Below are 26,982 nucleotides of genomic sequence, written 5' to 3' on the forward strand. Positions count from 1 at the left end.
CAATCCCCCTGTCATAGGTAGGGATGCCACCCACTAGATCAGGTTGCCCAGGGCCTTGTCCAGCCTCTTCTTGATCACCTCCTGTGATGGGGCATCCACAACCTCTTTTGGAAACCTGTTCCACTGCCTCACTACCCTCTGTGTGAAGAATTTCCTGCTAGCATCTAATCTAAATCTGACCTCTTTCAGTTTAAAAACATTCCCCTAGTCCTATCATTACCTGCCTGAGGAAAAAGTTGCTCTCCATTTTTCTTATAGGCCCCCTTTAAGTACTGAAAGGCTGCAATGAGGTCTCCCCAGAGCTTTCCCTTCTCCAGGCTGAATATCGCCAGCTCTCTCAGACTTTTTTTCATAGGAGAGGTGCTCCAGCCTCCAGAATAGCAGATCTTCCATGAACATCATCAAATATCAAAGTTAAAGTAACAGGAAACTCATAGTAATCCTGAATCAATACACCTTTGTCAGTCAAAACACCCAGATATGGTCAAAAATCCTCAGCCAGTCAATACTGAAATAGTAAGACATTCTAAACACAAGAGCAATTCACCTTAGGATAATACGCTCAAGCATGTAACACTGGAAGCACAGTGAGATCAGACAACTTATCATAAAATAAATTAAAACAGGTAAAACAATCTATTTGAATTACACCATCTTGGTTGTCACTCCCATTAAGTCTGCAAATATATTTTTATTGCAAAATGAATGCTATTATTTCAGTTCAAAGAGGGAAAGCTAACAAAAAATAAAAATCAAGGAAGGTGATCAATACTAACTATAAATTGAGAAAGTTAACTTAGAAGAAATAGTGCAATGTCAACTCTTTGCATGGAAACTATGCAGTCTTTTCAAACCGTTTCAGGGAATTCTTTAGACCTTTCTGAAAAGTGCATATTAAACGAGTATACCCTATAAATCTTTGTAGTTCCTGGGATCTGTTGTTACTCACAGTTTCCTTAACCACTTGCAACACAAATGCACATGGATACTGCTCTTGTATATCAAACACAATTCTTCAGTAAGTTTACTTAATTTGTTAAAGCTAGTTCCTCCACTGAGCAGTAATTAAGTGTTAAATGCATGACTATCCATAGGATTTTCACAAAGACAGGTATGTTTCACGACTGTTTATAAACACAAAGTATTTACTTTGAGAATAACTGACAAGATTTGACTCTTGACACAGAACAAATATTTAAATCTATTTTTATGACCCCTTCCCTTCCCTTCCCTTCCCTTCCCTTCCCTTCCCTTCCCTTCCCTTCCCTTCCCTTCCCTTCCCTTCCCTTCCCTTCCCTTCCCTTCCCTTCCCTTCCCTTCCCTTCCCTTCCCTTCCCTTCCCTTCCCTTCCCTTCCCTTCCCTTCCCTTCCCTTCCCTTCCCTTCCCTTCCCTTCCCTTCCCTTCCCTTCCCTTCCCTTCCCTTCCCTTCCCTTCCCTTCCCTTCCCTTCCCTTCCCTTCCCTTCCCTTCCCTTCCCTTCCCTTCCCTTCCCTTCCCTTCCCTTCCCTTCCCTTCCCTTCCCTTCCCTTCCCTTCCCTTCCCTTCCCTTCCCATACTGAAAACTCCAGAGTTACTTTTGGGGATACACAATTGTACACCAAAGATAATTTATCTTGAATACTAATAGGATGGAGTAGTAAAGAGCTTTCCTGTCTTATTTTTAATAAGGATAATTAAATTCCATCCATTCCTTGTATGCATAGAATCTCTTTGAATGAATGGTCTTCATTAAATTTTCATGAGAAACATCACAATGTAACGGATTCAAATAGCCAGAACTGTTATATTTTTGACAGTTGTGGCTTGTTTCCAATCTGGCTTTCAGGTATTTGGCAATAAAACCCAACATTCAACATAAAATGGGCTGTGGAAATAATGAAATTTCTAATTGGAGTGCTTATCACAGTGGTTTTAGTTTTTAAAACGATAATTGCTTTTCTTCCCCTAAGTTTATCAGTGATTTGTACAAAATTGTCTTTACATTTTGATGATAGCAAGTTTGACAAATCATCAAACGCTGTACAACACATCTGCGCATCATATTAGCGAACAGTCTCAGTCACTGTAAGAGAAAAATAAGTATTACAAATTTTTGATACATTGATAGTTCTAAACTTGTACATAATATGAAAAGACAAATATTTTTACTACTTATTAATATGCTCATTAGGCTCAAAACCATGCTATATGCCAATATTTCATATTCATATTCAGTTCTAGTGAATTAGCTTCCAATTCATCAACAATTTTAATCACACTTGACCTTCTCAAGTACTGTCAATGGTACTGTCAATTTGAGAGGCCGTTAAAGGGTAGATTTCTTTATCCTTGTGCATGGTGAGTGATACATGTAATACGTATCTTGTTTAGGATGGCATATGCAAGACATTTAGAAATAGAGCACATTCTTTGAATTTGTTAGGTGTGTTAACAGTGTGAGCCACTATGAAACAATGCATTCAATTACTGGTGTTAAGAGAATGCCTTTACTGCTGCGCGAGTATGATTTCCAGTTGATGAAAGGCCTCTACAAAAAATAATTTTTCATTGAATCTATGATCTGAACAACACAGGATAGTTATCCCATGAATCCTTAAGAGAGGATGATGCAAAACTACTTGCCTTGTTTTCTATCACAGTTCTTAGAAAATATTTCAAAACTTTTTCTTTGTGTATTTAGTCTGTTCAACACTGCTCATCTGTAAACAGTCTCCTCAAGATTCCTACATTAAACTCAGCATTTGTGTAAACACTAGTTTTGATGGAGTGTAATTTTGAAAATACCTCCATTTCAAGTTAAATTATGCTCTAACAAAAAGAAGCCATATTCAACTCTAAGTTTCCACAAACAAACAAAAACTAAAGCTCTGAACATAATTGTGGCTCAACTATATATCACAAGCTCTGTTCTGCTCTAAACTATAATTGTTTTGTCTCATCTTCAAGGGAAAACATGTTATTGCAATCTCTTTTTATCAAATGATACAAATCTTCCATAAGACTCTAGCAAATTCCAAAGCTATGTCTGTATGCTGTCAAGTCTACATGTATATAAAAGCAGGATCCAAAGAAGAAGACTTTATTCAAATCTACTACATTACATTTGACTCTTCATGATAAATCTATCAATACAGCTAAAGGAAGAGAAACTGTTCTCTTAATCCGGCATTTATGACACCTTTAAATTTTGACTACTTTTCCTGTAAATAACTGCTTTCAGATCATTTCTGTGATCTACTGGAAACAAGAAAAGTGGCAGCTTACAGAAGCAGATAGGATCTTAAAGTCCTAAATTTTCTGCAGCTACCTTGCTGAATCTGTTTGACAATCAGTATTGTGATTTAATAAGAAAGGCAGAATGCTGTGAATAATTTTCTCAGATACAGAGCACTAAAATAATGCTATGTTACGGGTATGAAGTGTACAAGTGAATTACCCAAAGAAAATTGTGCTGACATTGATTGAGGATTATGGAGTATAAAGGCAAGATAATAGCACCAGGGTCCAAGATAGTTGACATGAAAACTGGGTAATACTGGTGTTAAGTATTTTCTTCCACATAAACTATTTATATCATAGACACACCTGTGTTTCAGAATAAACATATTAACCTGTAATTTAATCTGTGTAATTTGCCTAGTTTAATCTATGTAATTTAACTAAGATGTTAAAGTATTTCACTGTGCCTTTTAAAATACACTGTCCTATGTGAAACAATTATTCTCTTTGTGGAAATGGGGGAAGGAACATTCTATTCAGAAAGAAAAAAAAAAAAAAAACTATTTAATCTATTTCAAGATTCACTGATGGCTTTGCCACTGGCAAAGTTTATTCATTCTGTAGCTCACAGAATAAAAAGACACACATGGAGTATTCCCAGAATACACTATAGATACTGAAGATAAACTGCTGCAATAAAGTTTATTATTTCAAAGAACAGTGTAAATAAAGCTTTTATTTTCACTATTCCAGATGGCAGCAGCATATAATTTGCACTGTTTTGACATCATGACCATATTATTCAAAATCATTCTTCCTGCAACTGAACTGAAAGTGGGATTGAAAACAGTAAAATTAAAGAGAGTGGGGGAAAGATGAAAACCAACATTTTGCAGCAAAGCTGGTATTCTGCTCTACTAATAAAGAAATATGCAAAAAAAAAAAAAAAAAAAAGCAGTTTCTTATTATACATAAAAGACTAAGATAGTTTGAAAAGATATGAAGAATAAGAAAAGTGTCAATTAATAAACATTATTCCTATTGAAATATTTTACGAAGTAAACTTTGCCAAAAAACTAATTATGAACAGACAATTAATTCTTTTTTCCAGGGTTCTTTGTTCAAAGCTGTTATATACAGATGGATACTTTTATTTAGTGGTGCCGTAGGTCAGTAAAAGCGGGAAATGGCTGTGTTGTAAGAAAATACATATTAAGAATATAAGGTGGCTGCTGTGATTCATCTTACATTTCAAGCAATTATACCACAAAGGAAGAGGAATTAGGCACTGATCAGAGTCAGTCAGTAAATATTCAACAAGAGACTAGCAGTCCATACAATCCCATTATAAAACATACATTTAAAAATACATTTTAAAATATCTTCAAGATGCATGAAGCATTTTTGATGCAAAAGAAAACAAATTTGTTTAGTAGCTCTATGCAATTACTCTGCAAATTGCAAAGTAATGTCTTTATAACAAAACATAAAGCCACTTAGCCTGAACTACCATTTGTATGAATGTTGAAGCAGCAATTTCACATTGCATTAAGACAGTAAGCATTCATTGTTTTTAGAATTTAGCCTTAAACAAATTCTCTGTTTTAACAGATTAGTACATTGAGTCTTTGAAATTAGATATTTTCATAATGACACGAAAATGGAAAAGGAATTTGTACTTTCTTAAGCTCTCAAAATCTGCTAAATTAAAGTTGTGCACAGCAAGTTCTTTCCAACATGACCTGTCCCACTCATGTGAACAGGTCACCTTTAATAGTGAAATACCTGCTGACAAGAATCAACACTCGGAGAATTCTCACTTATATAAGAAAAGCAAGCTTAAGAATAAAGAGTTATTCTTACTTCTGTACTCAGGCTAATTGCCATGGCACAGCATATCATCTGAATATCATATGCCCAAATTTGTCCATGACTCAATTTCTGGATATTAGTTATGCTTAGTGGGAATGGAAAGGGAAATAGAAGAGGTCATGTCCTAAAGAAAAGCAGGGAATCCAAGAATCCCTGCCAAATATCCCTTCTTTAACACAAGGAGAGGATTCACCCAGATTTATGGTAATGAACCAAAGGCAGAGGACGTGAAGTATTTTAAGTGCACAATATCACATATTTATGGAAAGAAACACTAAACATCTGAAACAGAGAGGATACAGCCTCCCATATATTTCTATATGTAAATGTCATAAGAATGAAACTACGCATTTTGCACTGCTGAATAAAAGGCAAGTGCACAGCAAAGGAGAGCAATATGAATTTTCATGATTACGATTTCTAATTTGAGGTCTAGTTTCCAGACATGGTTAGGATTTAGATTAGATTAAATCAGGGTTAAACTGGGAGCTTGCCAAGAATAAGGATTAGGAAAACACGATTGCCCTGTCTAGTCCATTTTTTAATGTATCTGTGCTTTTTTTCTTTTCTTTTTTTTTTTTTTTTTTTTTCTTCTCCTTCCTTTCATTTTAAAAATGAAGTTCTATGATGACTGCCTTTGCTTTAAGCTTTTTACACATTTTACATGTTATGGTGTGGGCAAGTAATAAGATCAAGAATAGCTTCATATGTACAAGACATGTTTTAAATCTCTGTTTTTTTCTCCTTTCTATACATTATTATTCTATGTTAAAATATTAATAAATACAAGACACTTTTATTAGTAATTACCTCATATTCATTCTTAAGTATAAAACAACAAATCATCACAATAAACACATAACAAACTAGTTTGAACGGAGAAGGGGGCACAAGCATCTTTTTCTTTCTTCACAAAAGAGGACAAGGGAGAAAAAGTGAGTGGTTTGGGAGAGGACTTGGCAGATCAGGGGGTGATATTGTCCCCTTCTGCCTCCTTTGCCCCATTTGTACTAGATGTGTAAAACCTACAGGAATGATAATACCACCTAAGACAGTGGGATGAACTCAGCTTGTGATTGTGACCATTTCTGTTACTGATGTTACACAGCTTTCAGATATGTTGTTTCCACTATGCTATAATTTTACTGAATGGTTTTTAATGCAGCCTACATGCTCTGCAATCCAAGCTGACAAACATAAATGATACTAACTGCATTAATGTCACAGCTGCAAAATTTAAGGACCTGACAATGGAACTGGAGTGGATATACCATCAGCTTTGTTTAAAATTTGTTTTCACATGAAGGTAATTATAAAATGTTATATATAAATAATACTAAGTAGTATATAGTACATATATACCACGTATACTATATATATATAGTATATAAGTAATAATAAATAGAAATATATAAATAGAAATAAAATATTTACTTTATGAATACTATATATAAGTAATAAATAATATATAAGCACTATGTAAGTAATATTGTAATACCAATAAGTAATAATAACAATTTAGTAAGTAATATATGAATAATATTATGGACTATATAAGTAATAACCAAGTAATAACCTTTTGGGATTTCAGCGAAGCTTACAATACTACTTCTCACGTCATCCTTCTGAACAAAATATCCAGCATACAGCTAGAAAAATACAATGGGTTAACAATTGGCTGATGGGTTAGGCTCCAAGGCATATAGCAAATGAAGCTCTATCAAGCTGGTGGCCAGTCAATAGTGGGGTTCCCCCAGGGCTTCATTTTAGGGCCAGTTCTGTCTAATATTTTTATAAATGATCTGGATGCAGGACTTGAATTCATACTAAGTATTGTGGTTTAACCCAGGCAGCAGCTAAGCACCACACAGTCATTCACTCACCCTCCCCCTTCCCTCTCTGGGATGGGGGAGAGAAATGGGAAAGTGAAGCCTGTGTGTTGCGATAAAGAGATAAAGACAGTTTATTAAGACAGGATAATAATAATAATAATAATAATAATAATAATAATAATAATAATAATAATAAAGTACAAAACAAGTGATGCACAGTGCAATTGCTCACCACCCACTGATTGATGCCAAGCCTATCCCTGAGCAGATGCCTCCCTCCCCCCCCCACCGTGGCTAGCCACCCCTATATACATGTATTGTTTAACATGACATCAGATGGTATGGAATACCCCTTTGGCCAGTTTGGGTCAGCTGTCCTGGGTCTGTCCCCTCCCAGCTCCTGCTGCACTCCCAGCCTCTGCCAATTGGCAGGACAGAGCAAGAAGCTGGAAGCTTAGTGTAAGCACTGCTCTGCAACAATTAAAACATCAGCATGTTATCAACATGCTTCTCATCCTAATCCAAAACATAGCACCCTACCAGCTACTAGGAAGGAAATTAACTGTATCCTAGCTGAAACCAGGACACTAAGTAAGTTTGCAGATGATACTAAATTAGGAGGAGTTGTTCACTCCCTTGAGGGCAGAGAGGCCTTGCAGAGAGGTCTTGACAAATTGTCCCAGAATACCTACAGTTTGGTCCCTTAAAAGAAGGAAACAAGGAAAGGGAATTGAAATATTATCTTTCATGTTTTGACAAAGGTATTTGGGTTAGAACATAAAACACACTCTTGTTGCTGTGAATTACCAGTCCATTAGTAAAGGTAGAGGCTATGTTCCAACTGTTTATTATGGTGCCTGGTAAAAGAGTGCAGCCATACAGGTGTTATAATTTGTATGTTAATGCAGCACTTCAATAAACAGCAAAAATAATCATGACCAAGAAACAACAAAAGCAGTATTGTTGTTGTAGAGACTGAGAAAAATAAATAAATAAATAAACGTCAGAAGAGACGAGCACTGGAGATGTGATTGAAGAAGATGTCCCTTGAAATTCATTAAGCCTTACATTAACGTTGCTGGTACAAACTATGCACAGTTTTTCTGCATCTAATGCAGCATTCCTTTCTATTAGTCAGAAGAACAAGTTTAAAACAGTCATAACACTTATATGACTACAAGTGAAAGGTGATTGTAATGGTGTCAATGAGTATTACTACTAGAGAAAGTAACTTCCTATTTAGTTTGGTTTTGTTTTCAAATCTTTCTACCCTATGAACACATGCATTGTAACTATGGAAATCCTAGATGAAAGAAGAAAAATATAGGAGAATAAGGCAATATGCTTTACAATTTCTTTCTAGTATTTACAGAGAGAAGCCCAAATGCTGGTGATAATACAATGTGTGGAACCTTTGAACCTACATGAACGGAGGACATAAAATAAGTTCCTGTATGGGCAGATGGTGAAGTCTTTTCCCAGTGGCCTGGACGTGGAGGGAATGGGTTTACTCTAGATCTCATTCCCCATATTTCTGAATATGAGGGAGGAGTCCCTCATCTTTCTTGCCCACCTATTAAAATATTCCCTTGCTCTCACATATACTGAGGGGATCCACTAATGCGGAAGAACTGGCGCGCGCGCACACACACACACACACACACAAAAGATATGGATTTTTTTTTTTTTTGGCTTCATGTGATTTTCACCACTGAAGTCAAAATAGTACAGAGGAAGTGTCAAGAAAAGGAAGTGAAAGGTATATTTTTCTTCTGAGGGAAACAAATTAATTTACTTCTGTTCCAAAAGAAAACAGAAGAGCATTCTGTGTAGAGGACACACACTGCTTAAAAACTAGCTTCCTCACAATTCTGTATGCAGGTTATCATTACTACTGCCTGATAAATATCCTTTAATGAGCATGGAGTTATTTAGAAATACAATATATTACACTTTCACTTAGTAATATATACGTGGCTTGCAACATATAAATGATAATATTAAAATAAATAAATAAGAAAAAAAACATTGATTATTTCTAAAACATATGATAGCTAACACTTCCAAGGTTTTCTTCTCAAAAAGACAAAGATACACTATGTCACAAACACTTTTTCTGAGGATTATTTTGCTACCCTAAAAATATCAGAACTGAGACTTCTTCTACATGAAATACTCCTGCTGCCAGAAACTGAAATGGGACTAGTCTAGGATTTAACATGTTCTGCATTTAATAGGAAGTACTGCTTTCAAAGCTGACAATGTCTGTACCATGAGTCATTGTGTGAAAGAAAACTCAATATCGACTCATGCATCCTAGAATGACAGAAGTCTGTCTCTGAAGCAGGAACAGAGCACTTGGTGATCCAAGGCAGTGCTCTTTCTGATCTGTTCAGAACTAGCATTTGTGTTCTTCCAAAGCATTTTTCACAATACCACATGGCTTTTAAAGACCTATTGTGAACCATTGTGAACCAAGCTCAACCAGGTTTTCTGGAAGACTGAAAGAGAGAGATGTATTTTAAAGATGATACTTTCATATTTGTCTGGCAATAGCAGCTAATATTTCTCATGGAACAGTAAATCAGGAATGACTTGGGGATTCATTCATAGGATATTGAACATAGAACAAAACAGGACTCACTCAGCTTTGCTACAACTCTTGCTGCAATTTAGTCAACAAATTGTACCACGAATTATATTGTCAGTAATCTGAACTGAGATTTTGTAATTAAAAAAAAAAATAAAAGTTTTTTAATAGAACTGTTTTATAGCCTGAGCTCAAGAATAACACACGTAATCCCATCATAGCCATTTTAAATAGTCATGAAATCCAATGTTACCTCTAAAAAATACAATGACATCAAAACCTGTGACAGGCAGCATAAAATGAAATTTATTACTATCTAGTCAGACTGAATACTTCCAAACTATACATGAAAACTGTCTTCAGCAATATTTGTGAGCATTTACTTACTAAATATTAAATTGCTTTTATGTATAGTACATGTAAGCATTTTTCACTTTTCTTTCAATAAAATTTTCTCACCAACTTTTATCTAGCTGATCAAAGATGAACCTAAAAATGCACTTTCTACCAAAAAAAAAAAAAAAAAGTGGAGAGGTGGTGGTATTTATTTTACTTTATTTTTTATGAAATAAATTTATACAAATGAAAAAAGTCCTTTGTTAACACAGGTATATCAGTGAATCAATTCCAGTAGAATAAAATGAACAGAATCATAAACTGAAATAATTAGATACTCTGTGTAGCTGGAAGATATGGGCCCAAATGCATGCTGAGATAATGTTCAAGCAGACCAATGTGGTGGCTGGAAGGCTAGGAGTAACATGCAGGGCTAAGAAAAATGAAGTAAAAATACATGTATATGCAAAGGAATAGAAAGTTTTTATGTTATGAAAATTATTTTTTTGCAAAGTCATCACAAACTGTTCTGTTAATGAAATTAATGAAGTAAAACAGCTATAGAGAGCCAGTTCCTGCCTTTAAACAGACAGTCTGAGAGACTAAGCTTAGCATAGCAATGTATGTGTTGAGGACATAAGAAACAGTGTAAGCACAAGAAGCTCTGCATATGGTAAATTATATAAGTAAGATGCAGATGAATAAAAAACAAGAAGAATACAAATACAGGAATCTGAGAGACACTACTCCACATAAGCAACACAGTTCATAGAATCATAGAATATCCTGAGTTGGAAGGGACCCTTAAGGATCATCAAGTCCAACTCTTGACACCGCACAGGTCTACCCAAGTTCAGACCATGTGACTAAGTGCACAGTCCAATCTCTTCTTAAATTCAGTCAGGCTAGGTGCAGTGACCACTTCCCTGGGGAGCCTGTTCCAGTGTGCAACCACTCTCTCTGTGAAGAACCCCTTCCTGATGTCCAGCCTAAACTTCCCCTGTTGACTGAGAGTACCAAGGTTGTGTCTGAGCTCAACAATGCAACTGTTTTTCCTTGAATTTATTAGCAATAACAAGGGTCATCTGTTATATAACCAAATACAAAACTCATTTCTTTTATAGAAAAGGGATCAAAATAATTTCCCTGTAGAATGGAGAGGTAGTCAGGAAGATTACTATATGCACTCTTTTGAAATATTTGGGAGTAGGTCAGATGTTACAGTAACGGAGAAAATTTCTGCAGCTAGATTAATATACAGCATATAGACTTATTTTAAGACTACACAATAGCATTTTGGTATATTGTACTTTGGGAAGACTGTAAAAATCAATCTGTACATTCTTCCACTTTTAATTAATTAATTAACCATATTCAGGTATATTATTTAAATAACTGTGATGACATAATCTGCTCTGAGTATTACTTTACCTTGAAACATATTAGGGATTATAAAAAGTGGATTTGGTTGCTTTTGAATTTCAGGTAATCTATCTCATTTGGCAAATGGGGAAAACTTCTTTCTAATATGTAATTTACATATATTTTTTTTCTGTATGTGTATGTGTTCTTGCTTTATGTACTGCACTCCTAGAAAAAAGAAAAAAAAATTAAAAAAGCCTGTCTGAACTGTTTTTCCTCATGTATTAAAATGATTCTTAAAAAAACAAGGTGGGGGGGAGGGGGAGGAAGTAATGTTTAGTATGATGCATCTAAGCCTGCATGGAGGTCATGTAATAAACAGGACCATAAACACCCTTATCTCCATAGCTCCACCTTACCATCGTAATTCCCTTTAGAAAACCACAAATAAGCTCCCCTGGAAGAGAACCACCAAAACCTTTAACAAAACTATTTTCTTAAGTTTGGACTTCAAAAATCTTTATGCTCCTCCAGAGCAAAAGAATATTCTTTCTTCAGTTTTCAATTTTTGTAAACCATTAGGCCAAAATTTTCCAATATATATACTCGAGTTTACCATGTAACGTAATATTTTTGTATTTAGTAGCTAGGTTTGCATAATTGTCAGTATCATTGAAATCATGGCTGAAGGAACAGTTCTGCAAAATTCTTGACTGAACACACGGGGAATGTTCTCCTGCACCAGAGTATCTGAAGCTTTTAGAAACTATCGGCAAGTACCCAGCAAATTCCCGTATCTCTGTTGTTGACTGTGATCGTCCTTACCACCTCATTATGACACCCCCTAGCCTCTAATATGATCTTTATGTCCTGTAGCCCTTCTCAAGTGACAATCTCCAGTAGTGGTTGTAATGGATATATCTAGTTGTGATGGCTGCATCTGGCTCAAAGCAGATTCAGGGGAGACGGATTGGGCTCCCCCAAGGGCTAATTTGAGCAAGGCACCCACCTACCCACCATGCTGGTATATGTGCAACTCAAGCCAAATTTGGAAGAAATTAACATCTGCAGTTGACATTCAAATATGACTATAAGTCAATCACTTTACCCATAAATAGTAAGCAGCCCAAGAGCCCTTAGAGGTCTCCAGCCTGGTAGTAAGCTGCATGGCAGGATCTTCCCTTGATTAGGGACTCTTCTTGAGGTTACACCTGCTGCATGGATCCCTTACTCTTCAATGTTGAGAAATTCCTTGCCACAGCAGATCCTCAGTGAGTGACTAATAGCTTGCTTAACTTCGTAAGCTTCACTTAGATTATTACTGAAATTAATTGTGCACATATAATCCTTTAGATACAACTTCTGGCCAAGTCTGGGACTAGGATTGGATCCAGCCACACCTAGGATCCTCTAAGTAGGAGATCAGATAGCAGGGAGGTCCTCTCTGAACCTTGTGACTCAACAAGAAGGTATCCCCTGTGCATCTCACTTACCCTTTCTTCTATACAGTAAATAGCCTAGTGTCATCACTGGATCTTGAAGTCATATAAGCTTTGATAAATCACTACTTTATATCAATAAAACATATTGCTGCTTCTCTCTTCTAAATAAAATGCATATCAATTCCATCTGTGACACTCATACAGTAAGTAGGATAGCATGAACTACTGATGATAGCTTAGATCTTCAAAAAAAAAAATGGTTTTGCAGACTTCTCTCCTACTGGAGTCTCAAACAAATGAAGCAAGCACACCTAGGTGTTTCTATCAGTTTTAAATAAACTTACATAGACCATCTTTCTCACTACTAAATCTCTGAAAAAAAAAATCTTGACCACCAGATATAGTATATTTAAGATATTTCACACATAAATTTAGGTACAAATTCTGTACTTCCAGAAAACCTTAGAAAATTTCTGACATTAGTCTCTGAAAAGCAAAAATGGATACAAATATCAAATTCAAAGTAACTTGTGTAAATTCTGTGATTTCTTCTGAGTACCTAGAATTAGCTACAGAAGCTTTCAGAGATATCATTGTCTTTCTTTTTAACAAATGCAACAGCAAACATTTTAATACATATTATTTAAGTAATATGATTTTGAAAAGAATCAGGCTTTTCCATTATAGTGAAAAAGGGGTACGATTAGAGATTGGTACAGCTCAAAATAATTAGAGAAGATTTTTCAAATATCATAATGAACTGCCTTGCTTTTGTTTTCATTATTTCATCTGATCGTACGAAAGACAGGAAAAGCATTCACGTTGTACACTTGAGTCCAAAAAGCACCTGCTCCAAAACATTTTAGATAATGTGATAAAACCAATGCACATTAAAATAAGAACTTTCAACTTCAGTTTTGCATCATCCTGTAAGATTGATATAATGAGATTGCCTAACTGTTGAAATTGTGAAAAAAAAATATTGATCAAGTGATCATAAAACCAGGCAGTCTGTATCAAATAATCACATTCAGAAAATTGTTTCTTGATTGGCTGCCCATGGCTTTATTTATTTATTTATTTATTTATTTATTTTTATTATATGATTTATCTTAAAGAAAATGAGTAGTCTCACCAAGAAAAATCACTGTAATTGAACTACTTATATACTCATGCATGTTCCTGAAATGTCATATTTTCTCTATTTATTGCTTTTTTTTTTTTTTTTTTTTTTAATGGGCTATTTTATATAGCGCTTTTCTTCTACTACATAAATGAATCAGATCACTCACAAACCTCCTTCCCTCCAAAAAATATTACATGCAATATCAATATCAATATCATGGGTACCAGTGAGATCAACTTGCATTTATATGCTGTCTTGCTATCTGCCTGAAGATTCATAAAACACTGTTTAGATGTTATGGTGAATACTACAAAAACTTTGACATACATCATCAAGAACACTTAATTTAATTGTGCTATTTGGGCTAGCTCTCATCCTAAACAGATACAGCACTGCAGAGAAGTAAATGATTACTTTCTAATGTCACAGGTAGAACACGAAAGTCATTTAATGCATATTCATAACACTAAGCATCAACTTTCTTAGAGCTTGAACAGGTAGCTGCTTTATTCAGGCAACACTGAAAAACAGTTACTGCAAGACTAACATGAAAGAACCAAAGTTAATTTTCGAGTTGATGTTTAGGCTGTGCAGACAGACTAGTATGCATACACATAAATTCTGATTAGAAGTATCATGGAATTTTATCATCCCTCATGGTTAATAACTCTCTTTCACAAATGGCACCAAGTTTCTAGCACGTATCAGAGAATCATAAAATCATTAAGTTTGGAAAAGACCAACAGGATCATCTGGTCCAACCACCCTGCTACCACCAATATAAACTGTCTCTAATTACCATGACCAAGCTTTCCCTGAACACCGCCAGGGACAGTGACTCCACCACTTCCCTGGGCAACCCACTCCAATGTCTGACTACTCCTTCTGAGAAGAAATGTCTCCTATTTCCAACTTGAACCTTTTTTGGTGCAACTTGAGTCCATTCCCTCTTGTCCTATTGCTAGTTATTTGCAATAAGAGGCTGACCCCCAGGTCTCCACACCTTCCTTTCAGGTAATTGTAGAGAGCAGTAAGGTTTCCCCGAGTATTCTCTACTCCAGACTAAGCAACCCCAGTGCCCTCAGCCGATCTGCACAGGACTTGTGTTCCAGGCCCTTCACCAGCTTCATAGACCTTCTCTGAACACTTTCCAGGGCCTTGATTTCCTTCTTGTAGTGAGGAGCCCAAAACTGAACACAGGTGTGGCCTCACCAGAGCTGAGTATGGGGCGGGTTGATCACCTGGTCCTGCCGGCTACACTATTCCTGATACAAGCCAGGATGCTGTTGGCCTTCTTGGCCACCTAGGCACACTGCTGGCTGTAGTGGGTTTACGTGGCAAGGTTTTGGTAGCAGGGGGCCATAGGGGTGGTTTCTGTGAGAAAGATCTAGAAGCTGCCCCATGTTTGGGAAGGGCCCCATTGTTTTCCAGAGCTGAGCCAATAAGCAATGTTGTTTTGCGCCTCTGTGAGAGCATATTTAAGACAGGGAAAAAAAACGCTGCGCCACACAGCAGCTGGGAGAGTGAAGGGAGTGAGGAACGGCACCAAGGTCAGTGTAGAAGGAGGGGGAGAGGTGCTCCAGGAGCCGGAGCAGAAGTCCCCTGCGGCCTGTGGTGAGGACCATGGTGAAGCAGGATGTCCCCCTGCAGCCCATGGAGTACCACGGTGGAGCAGGGTTCCACGCTGCAGCCCGTGGAGGAGACCACAGTGGAGCAGGTGGCCCTGCACCGATGGAGGCTGCCGCCTGTGGAAGACCCCTGCCGGAGCAGATTCCGGGCCGGACCTGTAGCCCGTGGAGAGGAGACCACGCAGGAGCAGGTGACCTGGCAGGAGCTGCTGCCCATAGGGGACCCAGGTTGGAGCAGTTTTCTCCTGAGGGATGGACCCCGTGGTACGGACCCATATCTGGAGCAGTTCTGGAAGAGCTGCTGCCTGTGGGAAGCCCACGCCGGATCAGTTCATCAAGGACTGTATCCCGTGGGTGGGACCCCACAGCACAGGGGACAAGAGTGACCGAGAAGGAGCGGCAGAGAAGAAGTGCTGTAGACTGACCATAACCCCCATTCCCCCGTTCCCGTGCACCGCTCGGGGGGAGGAGGTGGAAGAGGGTGGATGGGGGGGAAGGTGCTTTTGGTTTCTTTCGTTTGTTTCTCACTTCCCTAGCTTGTTAGTAATGAGCAATAAATCTTACTATCTTCTTATGCTGAGTCTGTTTTGCCTGTTACAATAGTTATTGCATGATAGTCTCATCCTTATCTCAACCCTTGAGCCCTTTTCACATATTTTCTCCCCATTCCTCTTTGAGGAGGGGGAGTGAGAGAGCGTCTGTGGTGGAGCTCGGCTTCCCACTCGAGCGGAACCACGACACTGGCTCATGTTCATTTGAGCATCAGTCATCACCCTCAGATCCCTTTCCTCTGCACAGATTTCCAACCTCTCTGCTCCGAGCCTGTAGCATTGCATGGGGTTGTTTTTACCAAAGTGCAGGGTCCGGAACTTAGCTATGTTGAACCTTATCCCATTGGCCTCTACCCATTGACCCATCCTGTCCAGGTCCTTCTGCAGGGCCTTCCAACCTTCCAGCAGATAGAGACTTCCCCCCCAGCTTGGTGTCATCTGCAGACTTACTGAGGGTCCACTCAAATACTCAGATAGATATCTATGTATTTGTTTTATCTTAATTGAAAGATTAGCACCTAGTATCACCATTTCCTTTAGGAGCTATGTGTTAGTTGGTCTAACTTTGTTATTAAGAGATTGTGAGATCAAAACTTCACAGCTGGATGTTGTAGGGAACTAAGCAAACAACTACTTCCTCAGTGAGTGTGATATGTTAGTTTAATAATTATGAGAACAAAACACATACTGTTTCTATTCTTCTTATGATGTGCACATAATTAAGGAGTTGGAGAAGTGCATCAAAAAATAGGTATTGTAAAACCTAGAATTCGTTTTTAATACATGAAAACAGTATAACACCTGCTTCTAAGAACCTCTTACACAACTTACATGTATATGCTCTAAAAATTGAATAGTACCTGTATTGATACTATTAATTATGTTAAAATTAAAATATTTGAACACTTCATATGAGTTTTAATGTTCTATAAATTGAATAGCACCTTTATCAATGCTATTAATTGTGTTAAAACTAAAGCATTCATTTTTTACTGATTTTATTTTACTATGTTAGTGTTCTCAGTGATTTCTGGTGTTCCGTCTGTACATGAATTTATTTTCTTATAGTAAATTTTTGTTTTACCTTTCCATATTTTTCTCTATAGTAGTGTAACCAGTTATATGTATGACAGAAGCCTTTTTCTATAAGACTTTTAGAAGAGACTTATTTGAGTTTTATGCTTTGGTCTTCTTCGTATTTTTACTCTGGACATAACTATCTTTTTAGAACCTGTTTTCCTTTTTTATTTTATTTTATTTTATTTTATTTTATTTTATTTTATTTTATTTTATTTTATTTTATTTTATTTTATTTTATTTTATTTTATTTTATTTTATTTGCTTTCAGTAGATGAATCCTTCCATCAGTGTTTGGTCTTCTATTCAAACCTGCCTCCCCAGAGAGTTATAAGTACTTGTCAATCTCCCAAAAGCAAAGATGAGAATTTTAAGTACTTCCTTTGTTTTAGCTGCAAAGTTAACTCTTTTTCTCTCTCACATTGGTAAGAAACAATTTCTCTTGAACTTGTTGCTTTCATTTTTTGGTTATTTGCCTAGAACCTTGGAGGCTCCAAGGCTTTTTAGCTACTGAGGACTACTCTGCCAGTGCAGTACACTTTCTACTCAAATGTATGGTGCTGATGTATACTTTCTGCTAGTGTGTTGAGGTGAAAGCTTTGCTGCTAGTATATGCACTGTTTGTGCTTAGCACCAGATGAAATTAAGACTTAACAAAGATTTTACTGAACGTTATGAAGTTCTGGTGAGGATGGATCCCTTTATTCCCAAGACAACAACTCTCTCAGTTTCATTGTTGCTTTAACTATGATAGCCCAACTCTCTATTTACAGCACTGAATTTGATGGCACCATTACCATCTCTAAGTGTGACAATTCACTTTTCCATTTCTTAGCCTATTTGTGGCATGAAGATAATGAAGCTCCTACCTCTGAAGATGGTTAGAAATTGTATGGGTGCATATTGAATCGTAAGAGGTAGGTACACAGAATAATTACAATACCACCTATGCTTTCTGCCTTTCTAAAAAATGTTCTTCATGTGGGACAGCTATGTTCTCTCACTATTTGGTAGGAAAAAAAATAAAATAATAATGGTGTGTGCCAGCTCACCACAATATATAAGTTAAAGGACTGTGAATAAAACTCTTAGAATAATTGGAAACGTACTGACAAAGATTCAACATCTGCAATATGAATACACATGTGAGATACCTGCAGTCAAACTCAAACCAACCTAATGATTACATCTGGATGCAAATGCAAAAATGTAAACATGATAAAGACATATATGGCACTTAAAAAACAAACCAAACAAAAGCAACCAAACAAACAAAAACAAAAATAACAAAAAACCTTAGTTTTGTTTCTGAGCACTGAATGTAATATGAGAACAATAACTTCACAGATGTTGTCATGCTATGATTCCCAAATTGAATGAAAACATATTTTAGTGTGGTTTTTTTTTCCACTTTTTTTTTTTTTAATCTAGCTAGTAATAGAACATTATGAACAAGTGCTGCATTCTCTTTCTCTTGTATACAAATGTATACTAAATGCTAGACAGTGACACCTCATTTCAGTGATCTTAATGAAGAACTTTGTAAATGATCATCAGATAGTCACAAAATGAAAACATATATATATATATATATATATATATATATATATATATATATTCCGAAGTCACATTCCAGGATTTCTAGAATTATTTCTTAACATGCTTCATGTTCACGCTAAATTAGTGTTATATATTGGGGGAAACGCTGTTTTTGATATATTCAGGCACAGACTACTGTTTGTGAACTTGAAACTCAGAAATTACAAGAACACAGAATTGATATATAAATTGATATATAAAATTGATATATAAACCTATAGAATCATATAGAAGATTAGTGTTACTAATCACCTTAAATCAGAACATTATAGATAATACATTTCATTTATTTCTTTATTTATCATCTCCACAGAGCAAAAAATCCTTCTAGAAACAGTATTAGAGATTTTCAAAAATATTCAGAAAATAAAAAAATGTATCCTAGAAGCAGCTAACTATACTTTGGACTGACTTCTGAAAGTCAGTATGTCAGTACTGTTTTAATGAAGAAAAACCTGAAAGATTGATGACCAATTTAACAGTCTGTAGAGAAACTACATACTAGAAAGGATGGGGTTCTCTATCCAGCACTTAGTACACTCAATCACATAAACAAATCAGCTTCATGTAGACTGCTGTTGAGTGTAAAGTAAGGAAAAAATGACTGGATGATGGAAAAAAAATGACAGTTTCCCCGACTGGATTTTGGGAAAAAATATTCAGATTAGATAAAATGAACTTCTCAATAGCATGGCAGATGTTAGCCAAGGATATCTGCTTCTGTATTTTGTACCCTGGCTAAGCAGAATTTCCAAGGAGTCCTGTAGACTTCTATCCTGGACTGGTTTAAAGACCAACATCTATGAAAAAATAACCTTTTAATAAGCAAATGGCCAGGAATGAATCAAACTGTGAGATAAATTTAAAAACACATTGGGCAATGCTGCAAAACAAAATCTGAATTCATATCAAAAGACAATTCATGCACTAAGAAATGCTTTCAGAATCTATCAAATAACTCTGTAGTTCATTTTCACAGCCAGCTGGTCTATCACAAGGAAAAAACAAAACAAAACAAAACAACAACAAAATCATATTCTCTGCTTAATTATTTCTCATACATGTGAAATAAACGTGTTCTATCTAAGCTTTTCACTCAAATTACCACTCAATACCTCTCAACAGTAATCTCATTCAAAACATCAATAGAATCAGGGCTGAAGCATCTCAATTTTTCCCAAGATATGGAAACCAACCTATAAAGGCATTGCAATTAAAAAATAAGAACTCTTGAATTTCTCAGTGCTCCCTGTGAAATACAAGAGTTCAAGTAGTTCATCTGCTTTAAAATCCTCAACATTTCTTGCCAATTAACTCAATTTGACATAACACTAAAAATCTGGATTTTTTTTTTTCCCCCAGATATCTTAGAAAACGTTACTGTAACTCACATCACCAAATTAACTACAGGCTTTGTGACAGACATTGTAGGGGTAACCCCACCTCCAGTTGGTAACAGGCAACAGAATCTATTGATCCAATTTACCTCGTGGTTTGTCTACACTAATGACTGTTTTGTTTCCTGCTAGGTTAAGGAAAGACACTTCTCCTGGGGAAGGATGTAGACTGTCCAAGACTGCCTTTGCAAAATATTTCAACAGCTCAATTTTTTTGGGTAAGTGTAACACATTGCTATATTCTCCAGAATATCCCATTCTTACTTTGGAAGATATTTAATTAAACATGTTCTGAACTAAGGTTCTAATGCCTTTAAAGGTCAGTTTTCATCTTCAGTTTTAATGCCAAAGGTCATATTTTTGACGGTAATTTATGTCAATATATGCTTTTTCTCTCCACACAAATCAATATAACAAAACATCCCAAGCAAGCACATCCAGCAAATAGAGTGCTTCTCCATACACTGAAAACAAAGGAAAACAAAAAGAATCCAACCAAACCAAACCCTATATGGACTCGGAAAACAATTATAATGTTATTGAGAACAATCGTTTTCAGCATAGTAACACAGGAATACAGCATATTCATTACAACTTCTGTGCAGTGATCAGACTGCACAGACTGCACAATCATAGATCAGCACATTTAGCTCCTTGATCATATCTTTATCAGGAACTTCTTTTTGTCTCTAATTACTGATATTATTCTTCCCCTGTAGATTCTTTCTTAGGCTTTGTGAATTTAATCAGTATCACTGCATTCCCCTGTATTTCATGTGAGCACATTCTGATTTTAACCTTACTGTGGTTCAAACTGATATCACAAGAGCTGATACTGAATTTTAAGCTTGAAATTTCTATAAAATCTAACAGTATACCATATTTTACAATCAACTTCTATAAGAGATCGTGATTCATACAGATTCACAGCCTGAGGTTCTCTGGCTACACTGAAAGGCAAAATGCAGAGAAAAGGGGTGTTTCAAGTTGAAGACTCTTATTAAATTAGAATGCCTTGTCAATGACAATGAAAATAAAAAAAATTATTATTCATATTCCAAACATGTAAAGGCACTTCATCTCTACACATGTTGACCATATACTTAGATAGACATGTAAAAGGTTCTATAAACTGATTTTCATATGTGAGATTTTAAATTACTTGGCTGCATTTTTTTTAGTGAGTAGGTGAAAGAGATTTTCTGTCTGTAGCTTTTGAAAAGGAGGTAATACAGTGGCAGCTGTTCTGAAAATATACAGAAGGAATACAGCAGGGTTCCTCCATAACCACGGGTGACCTGAAAAAAAAAATCTGTCAGGACTAATTTGTTTTTCTCTACAAGAAGCTACATCACAAAAAAAAAAAATCTTCACATGGATTATCATCTTCAAATACTCATTTAAAACAGTGGTGAAAGAAGACAGATAAATGTTCATAGTGGACTTTCTAAACTAAAAAACATCATGGCACAAAGTGTATTTGTTTTCTGTACCTCTCAAGGAATACTCAAGGAAATCTCATTTTTACTGCAACATACTGACAAGATAAGTTCAGGAAATAGCAACCAAACTTATGAGGCACCTGAATGAAGTAATTCATTGTAAAAGCTTATGGGACTAATGTTAATGCTCTCTTAGGAGATAACAAAAATTAACAGCAGTTCAGGAGGCAGACAATGACCATAAAAGGAAGATGTATATGGGATGATAAAGTCTTTCACTCAGTCATAAACAGCATCAGAAGACAGCTTGAGAGGAAGCGCTGGCTTCCTACCAAGTCTAATTTAATTACAGGGATAGTGTATTAGTGCATGTTTAAAAAAAAAAAAAAAAAAGAAAGAAAGAAAGAAAAAAAAGAAAAGAAAAGAAAAGAAGAAGATAAGGTAAAAAATTGGTAATATAACAAAAACAGTGTTTATTCATTGGCACAATATATATACAAAAACAGAGAGTAAATGATAAATACTTCAACATGCTCAAAAGTGCTTTCTAAATTCATAAATTTGTTTATTATTTAGCCCTGGTGTTAAAGATTGTAACCAATCTGCAGAAGCAGGCCCCAAATTTCCTGTTTTGATATTTCAGGATAGTTTGTGATTTTGAGTTAGAATATGCATTCCTAATATCCTTTTAATCAAACTGTCTAAAATATATATTAATTTAAATCATGGTTCAAAAGTGTATTATGAATTTATTTTATTAGTTTGGAGATTTACTTTCACTTATGTTGTTGATGTTACTTTGGTATTATGTCATTAGAACTGTAATAGCAAATGTGAGGAACTCAGTAATGGGTAGGAGCAATAAGAGGTTTATTATATAAATTCTGATGACATACTATGCTTTCTGGGCCATGAAACTGGGTATTTCTATCCAGTGAATATCTTGTATCAGTAGATTAATAGCTGTATTTTCTATAGTAGCTTTTATCTATTCTATTGTAAAGACTTTTAAGCTAGAACAGTGTCACTGCATGAGCATGTAGAGTGTCCAGCACAACAGTGTTTCAATCTTTACTGGAAACATAGAGAGCTATTGTAATAAAAATACAATATTTGTTGATTGAAATATTAGATAAATATATTACAGCCGATGAGACCATACTATTCTCTAAAGAGTTTTTGAATCCACTATTCTTTCCTTTTTGTAAAACCTTAGTGCTTTTTGTGACAACGGAACATTTTCATTCATTCCACAGTGGAGCAAATGCAAAATAATGACTTAATATATGATAAGAGTATGGCTAGTGAGAATAGCTCTATTTTGGTAAATAAATTACTTTGAGCTATCACATGCCCCAAAGTAAATGGACAGCTGCAACAGTTTTCAGAAAGCTATTAGTGTGCAAAGATAAAATGATGTACTTTCTCATAGACAAAAGCTTGGTACAATGGCCAAAACAGCTGATTTGTTAGATTCAAGACTTCACCCAGGCTGCCAAGAAAACTGTTTAACTTTACCTTTCAAACAGAGATATGAGAATCTGACACAATTTAAAAGGCTATTTCTGGGCTGTCAATCAGAGCAGGACAAGAGATAAATACTGTATTTGCAAGTTATCAGGAACTTGCCAAATGTAGACACAGAAATTAGGCTGCTATGTTACTCTATGAAATTTGGACTACATAAATATCAGAAAAAAAAAAAAAAAGAAAAAAAAAAAGGCAAGGAAAGCAATTGCTAAAATAAGGACTTCTTGTATCAGATATCAAGCCATAATACAAAAATGTGTATGGGATTTTTATTTTTTTTCCCCCCTGATTTACACTGATGAATGATTAAATAAAACAAAATCATCTATTGAACAATATTACTCAAAGTAAGAAAAGGAAAATCATAAACTAATACCTTCTATTATCTAGTGGAGACCTCATGTTTTGTCTCAGAAAAACTAGCATAAAAAAATTCAGTTGTGTTGTTCGGTGTTGTTTTCCAACATGGTGAGATGTAGAATCACTTTTGCTAAAAATAAAATTGTATCATTGCAATAACTTTTATTTTATTTATTTATTTATTTATTTTGGTATTTTTTGAGAAGTGACTTTGGAGAACAAAAGATTGCATTGTGATTTTTAATGTTCTGTAAAAATAACTAAATATATCTAAGCTTTAGTGGGATGGAAGAGAGAATATTCTATCACATGGAGATTTGATATTCATGATCTTACCTTATCAAAAGGACTTGGTCAAAAAGGACTTGGGTTCAATTTGCTTCATTCACGATCCTTCCTAATTATCCATTCTCAATCATGTTTTATTGTAACATTTTAACTATTCTTCACCTGTGATCATACACATACTGTAATCCTTTATATTTCCCCATCCTAAAGTTACCGACATATATGCCCACATTTTCTACTGTTTGTTTTTAGATTTTCAAATTAATGAACATTTTATAAACATCTTTAGTTAGAAATTAACTCAATTTAATTTTAGCTAAAGCACTTTGTAAAAGGAAAGGTTAGAAAAGGAATGTGCATTTCCATAGTCCAATAATTCTATTAAGCAACCTATTGTCTCTTTTCATTCCAGTTCATCTGTTTCATGGCAATTAAATATCAGCAAGTCTTTCTAGAATAACATTATGGATTGGCCAGTTAACCAAGGACTAATTCTAAAGCAGAAGGTTCATATAATGACAGAAAGACAAACCACAAAATAAATGTAAATCTGAATATCACTGAAGTGTGATAGAAATTTTGAAGAATAAATATTATTCAGAGAGAATTAAAGCAAAATATCATTCAGTATTTTATACTATTAAAAGAACTCATCATCTGCCATCATAGAAATAGTTTTATCCATTATCATCGGTCTGCTAATTCTTCAATATTAATTTCTTACATAAATTACACCCTTCTTCCTTCTGAAACAAACAAACAAAAAACAGCATATGCATGTTATCACTTTGTTTACAATTTTTCTGTACAGTATATGCTGTTTTCTGTCTATGCTAATAGAATAAAAAGATTGATCAGTGTTATAATTGATAGTAACAACTTTGGGAAAAATTTGTAATTCCAATTCTCTTAGTTACATGCCTTTTTACCTACAGCCCAGACTGATCTATGAGCTTGCCTTTTGCTATCAACAAAGTTAAAAAACTTTCTCTTCTCCTGTCATGTTCTGTACTGTTCTGTCCTGTCCTGTCCTCTCCTCTCACCATGTTTCTCTATTCCTTCCTTCCCACCATGTCTCTCTATTCCTTCCTTCCTTCCCTTCCCCTTTTTTCCCTCCCCCCCATTCTCTTCCTTCCTTCCTTCCCTTCCCCTTTTTTCCCTCCCCCCCATTCTCTTCCTTCCTTCCTTCCTTCCTTCCTTCCTTCCTTCCTTCCTTCCTTCCTTCCTTCCTTCCTTCCTTCCTTCCTTCCTTCCTTCCTTCCTTCCTTCCTTCCTTCCTTCCTTCCTTCCTTCCTTCCTTCCTTCCTTCCTTCCTTCCTTCCTTCCTTCCTTCCTTCCTTTCCTTCCTTTCCTTCCTTTCCTTCCTTTCCTTCGTTCTTTTTTTTTTTTTTTCTTTTTTTTTTCTTTTATTGTCTTTATACAATATGAGCTAAGCTTCACATATTATCTTAGGGTGGTAAGAGTTAGAGCAAATCTTCAATTACAATTGGTATGGTTATAGCTGAAGAAGGTTGAGAACAGTAGGGTTACAGACAATTGATGCCCTGAGTAACACAGACTTTGATTTATTATTAAAATAGAAAAGGATAATTAATAATAATAACAAAGGAATATTTACCATAATTCTGTTTTCACTAGTCATAATGATTCTTTGTTCAAAGAAAAAGCTCTAGCTATAGATCTATGTAGTTAGAAAACACAACCAAGTAGTTCTTTCCTGTTCTGATTGGGAAAGGTTTAGTACTTTCTTCGCTCTATTTTGAGAACACGCATAGTGTAACACTTTCTGTTGAAATGGACTGCAACACTAGCAGTTCAGCACTTGCTGATGCCTGTTAGAGGACTTGAACTTTTGACCGAATGATCTATAGAGAAACAGTAGACCAGCAAAGGCAGGACAAGATATTTCAAAACCACAACTGCAGCATTTCAAAACATTTCTTGATTTATCATGGAAAGCATCATATCTTAACACTCAAAACTCTAATTTGCAAATTCTCTCACATGATTCTTTAAAAGGCTGTCCTTTTTGCTTATGATATATTCCAAATGCAAATGTGTAGATATTCAGCCACTGCCTGAAAAGAGGGATCAACACTAATTTACAACTTTCCACAAGGTAAAAGCATAATACATTTATTTCTCTGCTGCTGTTGCATAGGAAAGCAAATGGAATGACAGAAGAACATTCTCACTCCTCATCCATTTTCAATAGCCATAAATTGGTAAAGTTTTTACTTGTATATGTTCAAGAAACACTGAATAGCCTAGGACTTCACCTTATTTATTTATTTATTTATGTAATTTTTTTGCATTTACTAGCTAGTAGGTAGCAGCTATTAGAACTTAAGTTAACTGTGTGAAATATATTTCATAAATCTCTCTGTTTAAGATTTTTCTGCTTTGCAGACAATTAAATACTGATATGATGCAGTATTATGATTGATCAATAATCATGTGGTGGATTAGTAGCATAACTGAGAATAAAATTCCAAAAGCCCTTATTTTGAAAGATTTATGTTCTCAATGGTATTGGTATTAAAATATATTTGTTCACATACTCATTGTCCTGCCTGTACCTGTCTGAAACTTAGTAATTACTATCACCTTAGTTATTCCACAGTAGTTAATCCGTTGCCCTTACCATATCTGTCATACATTTCCAATAATCCAAGCACTTCGGATCAAAAATAACCAGTACTGAAAACAGAGCATATGCAGGACTGGAAAGGACGTGTATCAGAACTGTCAGTTGCAAATATCAGGCCAGGTTGAATAAAATTTGATTTGAAGGATATATCTGAAATGAAAATACTTGTTTGGCAGAAGGCTTGCACTGTTCAGCACCTTACTGCATTGCTAAATCCTTCTCCCTGAGCTAAACCACACACTTGAACACCTGTTAAAATGCCAGCATGAGGCATGGCTGCCATAGATAATTTCAAGTCTGTGGGTGACAGTCATTTGACAGCAGCCTATGTCTGCTATCAGACACATCACCCCATCACCACATTGATGATTAACACAAGGGAATCCAATCAAAGCTCCCTCAAAATGTCTTTAGCCACACACAAACAAAAGCATATTGAATTATTCATAGAATCATAGACTATCTGAGTTAGAAGGGACCCAGAAGGATCATCAAGTCCAACTCCTGGGTCCCCAAAAGACCACACAAAATATCATATCATGTGTCTGAGAGCATTGTCCAAATGTTTCTTGAACTCCAGCAGGCTTGGTGCTGTGACCACTTTCCTGGGTAGGCTGTTCCAGTGCCTAGACACTCTCTAGGTGAAGAACCTTGTGATATCTAGTCTGAACCTCCCCTGTT

The 26,982-nt window shown here is 35.6% G+C and overlaps 1 protein-coding gene across 11 annotated transcripts in view; it reads right to left on the bottom strand.

The window, feature by feature from the left end:
* PTPRD (protein tyrosine phosphatase receptor type D) overlaps positions 1-26,982 on the bottom strand; it is a 397,236-nt gene that overhangs the window by 158,333 nt on the left and 211,921 nt on the right. The window lies entirely within an intron of this gene.

The sequence above is a fragment of the Anas platyrhynchos genome, chromosome Z (assembly GCF_047663525.1).
Source record: "Anas platyrhynchos isolate ZD024472 breed Pekin duck chromosome Z, IASCAAS_PekinDuck_T2T, whole genome shotgun sequence".
Lineage (NCBI taxonomy): Eukaryota > Metazoa > Chordata > Aves > Anseriformes > Anatidae > Anas > Anas platyrhynchos.